We start from the raw sequence: 12,389 nt of genomic DNA on the forward strand, positions 1-12,389 counted from the left end.
AGTATAAGGAAAGGAAGGATGTACAGGCAAAGGAAAGGGTACAGTGTAACAGTGCACTCAAAGGGTCGTAGTGCAGGCTACAAAGCAAAGGAGTGCATTCTGTAAAGGATGATCATATCTGGCCAATGGGCCCACAGGTGGCAAATGGTAAACGAGCATTGGCAAAGCCAATAGGTGTCACCTATACAATAACTATTGGCATTGGCAATGTGTTTTTGTAATTTTGTTCATCTGTGTGGCTACTGTTGACCATGGTTAAAGGTTAGTGGTGTGGAGGGGGGGAGTAGAGTGTAGATGTAGAGTGTATTTGTTGGAGTAGAGTGTCGTAGTGTGGAGTAGGGGGAGTAGAGTGTCGTAGAGTTCAGTAGCGGGGAATAGAGTTCAGTGGTTCACTGGCAGAGAGTGTCGCTGTCATAGAGTACAGTGTCATGGAGTGAGTGGAATAGGGTGGAGTGGGTTGGAGTGTATTCAGGTAGTAGGGTGGATAGAATTGGTGTGTGTAGAGTTGGTGGATTGGATTAGAGCGGTGTGGTTGAAATGAGATTAGGTCACTTTGATTGGATTGGGGTGGGGTAGATCACAGTAGAGGAGGGTGAGTGGACTGAATTGGAGTGATAGGACTGGGGTGGAGTGTATTGAGGTGGGTGGTTTGGATTGGAGTGAGTGGTTTGGACAGGGGTGAATTAAACTGGACTGGAGTGGAGTGGAGTGGACTGGATTGGAGTTGGGTGGATTGGATTGGATTGGAGTGGGTAGACTAGAGTGGGGTGGGTTGGATTCATTGAATTGGACTGGGGAGGATTAGACTGGAGTGGGGTGGACTAGACTGAAGTCTGGTGGATTGTATTGGAGTGCGGTGGGCTGGACTGGAGTGGGGTGGATTTGAGAGGGGTAGACTGGGTGGATTGGATTGGAATGGGGTGGATTGGAGTGGGGTGCAGTGGAATGGATTGAAGTGTGGTGGATTGAATAGATTGAGGTGGATTGAATTGGGGTGGGTAGATTGGATTTGAGTGGGTTGGACTAGAGTGGGGTGGAATGGAGTAGGGTCGACTGGACTGGGTAAAATGGGTTGGAGTAGAATTTATTGGAGAGGGCTGGATTGGATTGCAGTGGGGTGGATTGGATTGAGTGGGGTGGATTGGATAGATTGCGGTAATTTGGGGTGGAGCGGATTGAATTGGGGTGTGGTGGATTGGAGTGGGATGTGGTCGATTAGAGTGGGGTGGATTGGATTGTAGTTGGTGGGTTTGTTTGGAGTGGGATGGAGTGGGATGGATTGGAGTGGGATTATTCAGACTGGGGTGGATTGGAATGGAGTGGAGTGGACTGGATTTGAGTTGAGTGGATTTGAGTAGGAACGGTGTTGGATTGGACTGGAGTGAAATGGTGTGGATTGGAGTGAAGTGAATTAGACTGGTGTAGAGTGGATTGGATTGGAGTGGGGTGGATTAAGGTGGTTTGGAGTGGGGTGGATTGGTGTGGAGTAGAGTGGATTAAGGTGCCCTGGTGTGGACTGGAGTGGGGTGGATTAAGGTGGATTGGATTGCTGTAGGGTGGGTGGATTGAACTGGAGTGGGGTAGATTGGGTTACAGTGGATTGTACTGGAGAAGGGTAGACTGTATTGGAATGGAGTAGAATAGATTTGAGTGGGTGGATTAGATTGGAGTGGGCTGGGTTGGGTTGGATTGGACTGGAGTGGGATGAGTTGGATTGGACTGTGGTGGATTCGAGTGGGGTGAATTGGTTTGGAGTGGGGTGGGTTGGAGTGAGGCGGTCTGGAGTGCGGTGGATTGTTTTGGAGGGAGTGGGATGGACTGGAGTGGGGTAGTCAGTGTTTTGCACAGGAGTGGGGCAAATTGGAGTTGGTGGATTGGAGTGGGGCAGATTGGAGTGCGGCACATTGCTTTGGATTGGAGTGAAGCAGATTGGAGTGGGGTAGATTGGAGTAGGGCAGATTGCGTTGGGTTGGAGTGGGGCAGATTGGACTGGGACAGATTGTTTTGGATTAGAGTGGGGCAGATTGTTTTGGATTGGAGTACTGCAGATTGTTTTAGATAGGAGTGTGGCAGATTTGAGTGGGGAAGATTGAATGGGGCAGATTGATTTTGATTGGAGTGCGGAATATTGGAGTAGGGCATATTGTTTTGGACAGGAGTGTGGCAGATTGCTGTGGATTGGAGTGGAGCAGATTGTTTTGGATTGGAGTGGGGAGATTGTTTTGGAGTGGAGTGGAGTAGGGCAGGTTTTTTGGATTGGCGTGGGGCAGATTGTTTTGCATTGGAATGAGGTAGATTGTTATGGATTGGAATGGGGGTTATTATGGTCAATTGGATTGGAGGGAGCGGATTGGGGTGAGTGGGGTAGACTGAATTCTGGCGAGGTGAATTGGAATAGGGTAGATTGCAATGGGCTGGTGGATTGGATTAGTGTGGGAGGACTGAATTGGTGTGGGGTGGATTTGATTGGAGTGGAGTGGATTGTGGTTGATTAGAGTGGGGTGATTTGGGATGGAATGGTGTGGAATTGCTTGGGGTGAGATGAGGTGGGCTGGATTGTAGTGGGGTGGATTGTCATGGGGCAGATTCGAGTGGGCAGGTTTGGAGTGGATCCGATTGGAGTGGAGCAGATTTGAATGGGGCAGATTGTTTTGGATTGGAGTGGGGCAAATTGTTTTGGACTGGAGTGGGGCAGAGTGTTTTGTATTTAAGTGGTGCAGATTGTTTTGGATTGGAGTGGGTGGGTTGGGAGGATTGGAGTGTGGTGAAATGGAGCACAGTGGATTGGGCTGGACAAGTGGTTTGGACTGGAGTGCGGTGGATTAGTCTGCGATGGATTGGATTGAGTGGGGCGGATTGGTGTGGGGTGAGGTGGGGTGGATTGGATTGGATTGGAGCCGGTTGGACACCCCATACTGCATGATTATGTGTTAAAGAATCATTTTGGGCATTACACATAAGAAAGAAACAATGCTGCTTTGCAATATTTAGAACAAGATATTCATCATCTATAACCCCTCGGGTGCCCTGGACGAGCTAGTATTGCCCTCGGCCACAGTTGCCCTTCCACCCCCGAAGCCCCCCATACCCCCAGGGTGATCAGAAGAGAAATGCTTCCATTTCTCTTCCGATCGGGGATGGGGCGGAAAGAGAGACCTGAAAGGAAAGGAAAGACTTTTCCTTTCATATCTTTCTGAGCATTTCTGCAGCCCGAGCATAAAGCGATCAGGCTGCAGAAATGCCCACTCGACACCAAGGAGTTTTGTTTGTATTTTTTTATAAACAATAAAGGGGAGCCACCCCTAGGGGGGCATTTTTATATGAGGCCTTTTCTGCACCCCCCTTCCCCCGGGGGCAGATCGCCTATTTTAAATAGGCTGATCGGCCTCTGGGGGGAGGGGGGGTGTGCAGGAGCCACTAGACACCAGGGTTCATTTTTTTTTTTTCTTTTAAACTTTTATACACTTGGGGAGAGACTCTTTAGGCAAGGGTCGCTCCCTTGGTGGGGGGGGGGGGGGTTTAGGCCATTTCTGTCCCAGCCTATTTTAATTATGCTGATCTGAAACCACTAGGCACCAGGGATTTCTTTTTTTTTTTTTACACACATGGGGAGCGACCACTTAGGCAAGGGTCGCTCCGCTGGGGGACAATTTTATTTTAGGTCATTCCTGCCCACCTTGGGGACAGATCGTCCTCATTTTCTTAGGTCAATCTGCCCCCAAGGGGGGCAGAAACCACTAGACACCAGGGATTTTATTTTTGCACCAATTTCACGCAAGGGGAGTGATCCCCTAGGCAAGGGTCGCTCCCCTGGGGAGCAAATTTATTTTAGGCCATTTCTGCCCCCTTTGGGGGCAGATTGGCCTATTTCTATTAGGCCGATCTACCCCAATGGGGGGCAGAAACCACTTAGGCACCACAGATTGGTGTGTGTGTGTTTTGTTTGGGGGGGCAGCCCCTTGGACAAGGGTCGCTCCCCAAGTGGGCACTTCACTGTTGCCCATTTCTGCCCCCCTTGGGGGCAGATCAGCCTATTTTTGTAAGGCCCATCTGCCCCCCAGGAGGGCAGAAAGCCCACCAGACACCAGGGAAGACTTTTTCTAAAAAAAAGGGTGTTGGCATGGCCGTACCCCCACCCCAAAATAAATGGGGACAAAGTTGTCCTGCCCACCAGTGGGCAGATGGGGCAGTTACCCCCGATCCACTCACCGATGGGGCAGAAAGCCTACTAGAAGCCAGGGAATTTAAAAAAAATAATGCCCCCACCCCAACTGAAGGGGTAACAGTCTTTCAACTCTCCTCCCACACACTAAAATATCTTATCCCAACGGCAAGCAAGAGGACATTTGATTATTTTGGGTATTGATTTTACATTTGGGCCATGAGAGCTTGTCTGACTCTTAAAATCGTCCCATTTGGAATGGTGAGGGCTGCAAGTTTTGGACTTTGGTACGCTGCTATGTAGAAAAATCTATGAGACCTAGACACATCTGAAAACTACACTTTGGGTGAGTCTAGGGTGGTGTGCTTTACATGCACCCTGCACCATTTTCTTACCCACAGTGAACTGCAAACCTCCAACTTTGCTTGAAATCACACATTTTTCACACATTTTTGTGATGGAACTTTCCAGAATCTGTAAGAATCCACAAACTTCCTACCACTCAGTATTGTCGCATCTATACAGATAAAAATTCTGCCCCACTAGTCAGTGTAAAAATGTTTTTTTTTCAAACTGCCTTTTTGGACCCACTTTAGTTTCCTCTCAATGTTGACATGTTTTTGGCTCTTCCCTGTCACAGGTACTTGGCCCACCTACACAAGTCAGGTATAATTTTTATCGGGAGGCTGAGGGGAATGTTGGGTGGTAGGAAATTTGTGCCGGTGCGGTGATCCCACACGGAAATGTGGGAAAAATGTGATTTTTTACCTAAATATGAGGTTTGCTGAGGATTCTGGGTAAGAAAACACTAAGAGATCCACGCAAGTCACACCTCTTTGAACTCCATCGGGTGTCTAGTTCTCAGAAATGTCTGGGTTTGGTAGGGTTCCCTGCATGGCTGCTGAGCCCAGGACCAAAAACAGGTGCCTCCCTCCCATCCCAGCAAGAACAGGTAGTTTTGTATTTGATAATTTTTATGTGTCCGTGTAGTGTTTTGGGGCAGGACTTTCTATCACCGAAATGTGAGGAAAATGTGTATTTTTGCCAGGTTTTGAGGTTTGCTAAGGATTCTGGGTTAACACAACATGATAAGAGTACCACAAATCACCCCATTCTGAATGTCCCTAGGTGTCTAGTTTTAAAAAATTGATAGGTTTGCTAGGTTTCCCTAGGTGCCTGCTGAGCTAGAGGCCAAAATCCACAGCTAGGCACTTTCCGAAAAACACATCAGATTTCAATTTAAAAATGTGATGTGCCCATGTTGCGTTTCCTGTCGTAGGCATTAGGCCTACCCACACAAGTGAGGTCCTATTTTTATCAAGAGACTTGGGGAAATGCTGTGTAGAAGGAAATTTGTGGCTCCTCTCAGATTCCAGAACTTTCTATCACCGAAATGTGAGGATAAAGTGGTTTTTTTGCCAAATTTTGAGGTTTGGAAAGGATTCTGGGTAACAGAACCTGGTGAGAGCGCCACAAGTTACCCATTCTGGGTTCCCCTAGGTATCTAGTTTTCAAAAATGCATAGTTTTGGTAGGTTCTCCTAGGTGCCTGCTGACCTAGAGGCCAAAATCCACAGCTAGGCACTTTCTAAAAAACATGTCAGTTGTCAATGTAAAAATTTGATGTGTCCATGTTGCGTTTTGGGGCGTTTCCTGTCCCGGGCAGTGGGCCTACCAACACAAGTGAGGTACCATTTTTATTGGGAGACATGGGGGAATGCTGGGTGGAAGAACATTTGTGGCTCCTCTCACATTCCAGAACTTTCTATCACTGAAATGTGAGGAAAAGGTGTTTTTTTTGCCACATTTTGAGGTTTGCTAAGGATTCTAGGTAACACAACCCCAGCAAGTCAGCCCATTCTTAATCTCCCTAGGTGCCTAGTTTTAAAAAATGTATATGTTTGTTAGGTTTCCCTTGGTGCCGGCAGTGCTACAGGCCAAAATCCACAGCTAGGCACTTTCCGAAAAACATCAGATTTCAATGTAAAAATGTGATGTCCCATGTTGCGTTTCCTGTTGTGGGCATTAGCCACACAAGTGAAATACCATTTTTATTGGGAGACTTGGGGGAAAACAGAATAGAAGAACAAGTGTTATTGCCCCTTGTCTTTCTCTACATTTTTTCCTTCCAAATGTAAGACAGTGAATAAAAAACACGTCTATTTGAGAAATGCCGTTATTCACATGCTAGTACGGGGATCCCAGAATTCAGAGACGTGCAAATAACCACTGCTTCTCAACACCTTATCTTGTGCCCATTTTGGGAATACAAAGGTTTCCTCGATACCTAATTATCACTCTTTATATTTCACAAAATGAATTGCTGTGTACCTGGTATACAATGAAAACCCATTGCAAGGTGCAGCTCCTTTATAGGGTCCTAGATGAACCTACAAGCCCTACATATCCCCGCAACCAGGAGAGTCCAGCAGATGCAATGGTATATTGCTTTCAAAAATCTGCCATACATGGAAAAAGTTATAGAACAAAACGCGGACCCAAGTGGCTCTTTTTTCACCTCAATTTCAATATGTATTTTTATTTTAGCTGTTACTTACTGTAGGAAAACCTTGAAGGACCTACACAAATGACCCCTTGCTGAATTCAGAATTGTATCTACTTTTCAGAAATGTTTAGCTGTCTGGGATCCAGCATTGGTTTCATACTCATTTCAGCCACCAACTGGAAGGAGGCTGAAAGCTAAAAAAATAGTAAGAATGGCGTATGTCCCAGTAAAAGGCAAAAATTGTGTTGAAAAATGTGTTTTTCTGATTCAAGTGTGCCTGTACCTGAAAGCTGGGAAGATGGTGAATTTAGCACAGCGAACCCTGTTGATGCCATTTTCAGGAGAAAAAACAGATGCTTTCTTCTGCAACCCTTTTTCCCCATTTAAAAAACAAAACAAAAACATTTTAGTTGTATTTTGGCTAATTTCTTGGTCTCCTCCAGGGGAACCCACAAACTCTGGGTACCTCTAGAATCCCTAGGATGTTGGAATAAACTGATGAAAAGTTGGCATGGGTAGCTGATGTGGACAAAAAGTTATGAGAGCCGAAGTGTGAACTGCCCCTGATAACCAAAAAAAGGCTTGCAACCTGAGGTGAAAAGGCCTGGCAGCGAAGGGGTTAAAGAACCATGCCCACGAGTAAAAACAAAACAAAACAAAACACGAGTGCCGAGTGAGAAAAGGAGACTTGGCAAAATAAAAGAAAAGAGTTAACTAAAGAAAATAAAACTTTGCTATTTTGCTTCTCCTGCTGCACACAATTTTGCCAGTTACATGCCTTCTGTTTGCCAGGCAATGAAAGTTAACCCCTTAGTTGCTGGGCCTCCCTCCCCCGCAGTGCTGAGCCCTTTTTTGGCTATTTGGGGTACTTCATGCTAATGGCTCCATAACCTTTTTTCCACATAAGTTATCCTTGCCAAATATGTTTCCTTTTTTCCAGCATCCTGGGGATTCTAAAGGTTCCCACAGTTTGTTGATTCCCCTGGAAAGGACTGAGAAATTAGCCAACATACAGCTAAAAAGGTTTTTGGGGGAAAAATGGGAAAAACGTGCTGCAGAAGAAAGCATCTGTTTTTTCCCCTGCAAATGGCATCAATTAAGGGTTTGTGGTGCTAAAATAACCATCTTCCCAACTTTCAGGAACAGGCAGACTAGCATCAGAAAACCACATTTTTCAACTCAGTTTTTGCATTATATGGGACATACTCAATTTTTCCTATTTGTTGCACTTTCAACCTCCTTCCAGTTAATGACAGAAATCCATGTGAAACCAAAGGCGGATCCTGGAAAGCTATACATTTCTGAAAAGTAGATAAAACTCTGAATTCAGCAAGGGGTCATTTGTGTAGATCCTTCAAGGTTTTCCTGTACAAAGTAACAGTTGAAATAAAAAAGAAATATTGAAATTGAGTTGAAAAAAACAGCCATTCTGTCTACATTTTCATCTATAACTTTTTCCAAGTATGGCTGACTTTCAAAAGCAATATATTGTTACATCTGTTGTACCCTTCTGGTTGTGGGGATATATAGTGTTTGTAGGTTCACTAAGAACCCTAGATACCCAGAGTCAATAAATGAGCTGCACCTTGCAATGGGTTTTCACTATGTACCCGGTATACAGCAATTCATTTGGCAAACTATAAAGAGTGAATAATAGGTATCAAGAAAACCTATGTATTTCAGAAAAGGGCACAAGAAATGGAGTTTAGAAGCAGTAGTTATTTGCACATCTCTGAATATGTGGGTCCCCATACTAGCATGTGAATTACAGGGCATTTCTCAAAATGGCTTCTTTCTTACACACTGTCTTACATTTGGAAGCCGCAAATGATGTGCAGAGAAAGACAATTCATAATAACACTTGTTCTGCTATTCTGTGGTCCCCTAAGTCTCCCAATAAAAATGGTACCTTACTTGTGTGGTAGGTCTAGTGCCCGTGACAAGAAACAGCCCAAAACCAAACGTGGACACATCACATTTTTCCACTGAAAACGGAAGTGTTTTTGTAAGTGCCTAGCTGTGGATTTTGGGCTCTAGCTCAGCCAGGACTTCAGAAAACCTAGCAAACATGTGCATTTTTGAAAACTAGACACTTAAGGGAATGCAGAATGGGGTGACCTGTGGGGCTCAACAGGTTCTGTCACCCAGAATAAAATGTATTAAACAAAACATTTCTCTCAAATTTTGGTGATGCAAAGATATGGAATCTGAGAGAAGCCACAAACTTCCTTCCATCTAGTCTCCCTATTAAATCTGTACCTTGCTTGTGTGGGTAGGCCTAGTGCCCGCAACAGGAAACACCCCAAAAGGCAACGTGGACACATCACATTTTCACACTGAAAACTGATGTGTTTTTTGCAAAGTGCCTAGCTATGGATTTTGAGCTGTATCTCAGCCAGCACTTAGGGAAACCTAGCAACCTGTACATTTTTGAAAACTAGACACATAGGGGAATTTGGGTGGGGTCACTTGTGGGGCTCTCACCAGGTTCTGTCACCCAGAATCCTCTGCAAACCTAAGAATTTGACTAATAAAATACATTTTCCTCATATTTCTGTGATGCAATATTCTGGAATCTGAGGGGAAACCACAAACTTCCTTCCATCTAGCGTTTCCCCAGGTCTCCTGATTAAAATGGTACCTCACTTGTGTGGGTAGGCCTAGTGCCCCAACAGGAAATGCCCCAAAACGCAACGTGGACACATCACAGTTTTACACTGAAAACGGATGCATTATTTTTGCAAAGTGCCGAGCTGTGGATTTTGGGCTCTAACTCAGCCAGCACTTAGAGAAAACTAGCAAATCCATACATTTATAAAAACTAGACATCTAGGGAAATCCAGGATTGGGTGACTTGTGGGGCTGTCATCGGGTTCTGTCATCCAGAATCCTTTGCAAATCTCAAAATTTGGCTAAGAAAACCACTTTTTCCTCACATTTCGGTGAAGGAAAGTTCTGGAATTAGAGGGGAGCCACAAACTTCTTTCAACCCAGCATTTCCCCAAGTCTCCAGATTAAAATGGTAACTCACTTGTGTGGGTAGGCCCAGTGCCTGCGACAGGAAACGCCGCAAAACACAAAGTGGACACATCACAGTTTTACACTGAAAACGGAATCGTTTTTTGAGAACTGCCTAATGTGGATTTTGGGCTTTAGCTCAGCCAAAAATTAGGGAAACCTTGCAAACCTGTGCATTTTTTAAAACTAGACACTTAGAGGAACCCAGAATGAGTATCTTGTGGCGCTCTCACCAGGTTCTGTTACACAGAATCCTTTGCAAACCTCAAAATATTGCTACAAAAACACATTTTCCTCACATTTCTGTGATCTAAAGTTCTGGAATCTGAGAGAAGCCACAAGCTTTCTTTAATCTAGAATTCTCTCAAGTCTCTCGATTAAAATGGTACCTCACTTGGTGCCTGCAACAGGAAACGCCCCAAAATGCAACATGGACACATCGGATTTTTACACTAAAAACAGACACGTTTTTTTGCAAAGGGTTGAGCTGTGGCTTTTGGGCTCTAGCTCAGTTCACACTTGGGGAAACCTATCAAACCTTTACATTTTTTAAACCTAGGCACCTAGAGGAATCTAGGATGGGGTGACTTGTGGGGCTCTCACTGGGTTCTGTCCCCCAGAATCCTTTGCAAACATCAAAATTTCACTAAAAACACTTTTTCCTCACATTTTAGTGATCCAGAAATCCCCCAAGTCTCCCAATTACCAGGGCACCTCACTTGTGTGAGTAGGCTTAGTGCCCGCGACAGCAAATGCCCCAAAATGCACGGTGGACATATCACATTTTTACACTGAAAACGGACAGGTTTTTTGCAAAGTGCCTAGCTGTGGATTTTGGGCTGTAGCTCAGCTGGCACCTAGGGGAAACCAGGTTGGGGTGACTTGTTTGCTTTCACCAGCTTCTGTCACCCAGAATCCTTTGCAAACCTCAAAATGTGGCTAAAAACACATTTTCCTCACATTTCAGTGATGTAAAGTTATGGAATCTGAGGAGAGCCCCGATATTCCTTCCATTTAGCGTTCTTCTGAGTCTCCCAATTAAAACAGTGCCTGTGACAGGAAATGCCCTAAACTGCAATGTGGACACATCACATTTTTCCACTGGAAACGGATGCGTTTTTTGCAAAGTGCCTAGCTGTAGATTTTGGGCTCCAGCTCAGCCGGCACCTCAGGAAACCTATTAGACCTGTACATTTGTGAAAACTAGACACCTAGGGAAATCTAGGATGGGTTGACTTGTGGGACTCTTGCCAGATTCTGTCACCCAGAATCCTTTGCAAACCTCAAATTTTGGACACAAAACACTTTTTTCTCACATTTTGGTGAAGGAAAGTTCTGGAATCTGAAGGAGAGACACAAATTTCCTTTCATCCAGCATTCCCTAAAGTCTCCCGATAAAAATGGTACCTCACTTGTGTGGATAGACCTAGTGCCCGTGACAGGAAATGCCCCAAAACACAACGTGGACACATCACATTTTCCACTTGTGGCCGATGTGTTTTTGGCAAGGTGCCTAGCTGTGGATTTTGGGCTCTAGCTCAGCCAGCAGTTATGGAAACCTAGTAAACCTGTACATTTATGAAAACTAGTCACCTAGGGTAATGCAGGATGGGGTTACATGTGGGGCTCTCACCATGTTCTGTCACACAGAATCCTTAAACCTAATATTTTATCAAAAAAAGAAATTTTCCTCATATTCAGGTGCTGTAAAGTTCTGCAATCTGAGAGGAACCACAAACGTCCTTCCACCCATCGTTACCCCAGGTCCCCCAATAAAAACAGTACCTCACTTGTGTGGATAGGCCAAGTGCCCGCGACAGGGATGGGCCCAAAACATATTGTGGAGATAATGATAACTAAGGTGAGTGCACTAATTAGTCCTGGGACCAAGAACCATTTAGAGAAACCTATCAAACCCAGACATTTCTAAAAAAATAGACATCAAGGGGAGTCAAGGGAGGTATCGCTTGTGTGGATTCCTCAAAGTTTTTTTTACCCGGAATATCCTGCAAAGGTAAAATGTTGAATAAAAACAATATTTTTCCTTGCATTTCTGTGACGTAAACTACAGCAAAATGCAGGCACACACAAACTTCTTACCACTCTGAGTTCCCTAGCTTGTCCCAATAAAAACACTACCATACTGGTGTGCATGGGCATAGTGCCCGTGACAGAAAGGGATAACACAAGGGTCAATGATAGTCCTAGCATGAGTGCTAATGTTGACCCTGGGGTGACCCATTCCTGATGCAGGCACTAGGCACAGGTACACAAGTGGGGTAGCGTTTTAATCAGGACACATGAGGAAACTCTGGCTGTTAGGAATTCTGTGGATCCCTGCACATTCCTGGGGTTTATGTGGCAGAAATGCAAGGAAAATTTGTGTTTTTATTCAACATTTTACCTTTTTCAGGGTATTCTGAGTAAGAAAACTTAGGGGTATCTGCACAAGCCACACCTCTGTGGACTCCCTGGGATCTAGTGTTCAAAAATTTCTGGGTTTGGTAGGTTTCCCTATATGGCTGCCAAGCCCAGGGCCAAAAACGCAGATGCCCACCTCACAAAACCAGGTTCTTTTGTGATAGATAATTTTGATGTCTCCACAATACGTTTCTTCCCTGCTGCAGCCACTTTCCCACCCACACAAGCAAGGCAACGTTTTTCTTGGGAGACTTAGGGGAACACTGGGCGGAGGAAATTTTTG

The 12,389-nt window shown here is 45.0% G+C and overlaps 1 protein-coding gene across 1 annotated transcript in view; it reads left to right on the forward strand.

Annotated features, from left to right (window-relative positions):
- Nucleotides 1-12,389, forward strand: part of LOC138247046 (sacsin-like) — a 149,002-nt gene that overhangs the window by 79,180 nt on the left and 57,433 nt on the right. The window lies entirely within an intron of this gene.

This window comes from Pleurodeles waltl, chromosome 7, assembly GCF_031143425.1.
Source record: "Pleurodeles waltl isolate 20211129_DDA chromosome 7, aPleWal1.hap1.20221129, whole genome shotgun sequence".
NCBI lineage: Eukaryota > Metazoa > Chordata > Amphibia > Caudata > Salamandridae > Pleurodeles > Pleurodeles waltl.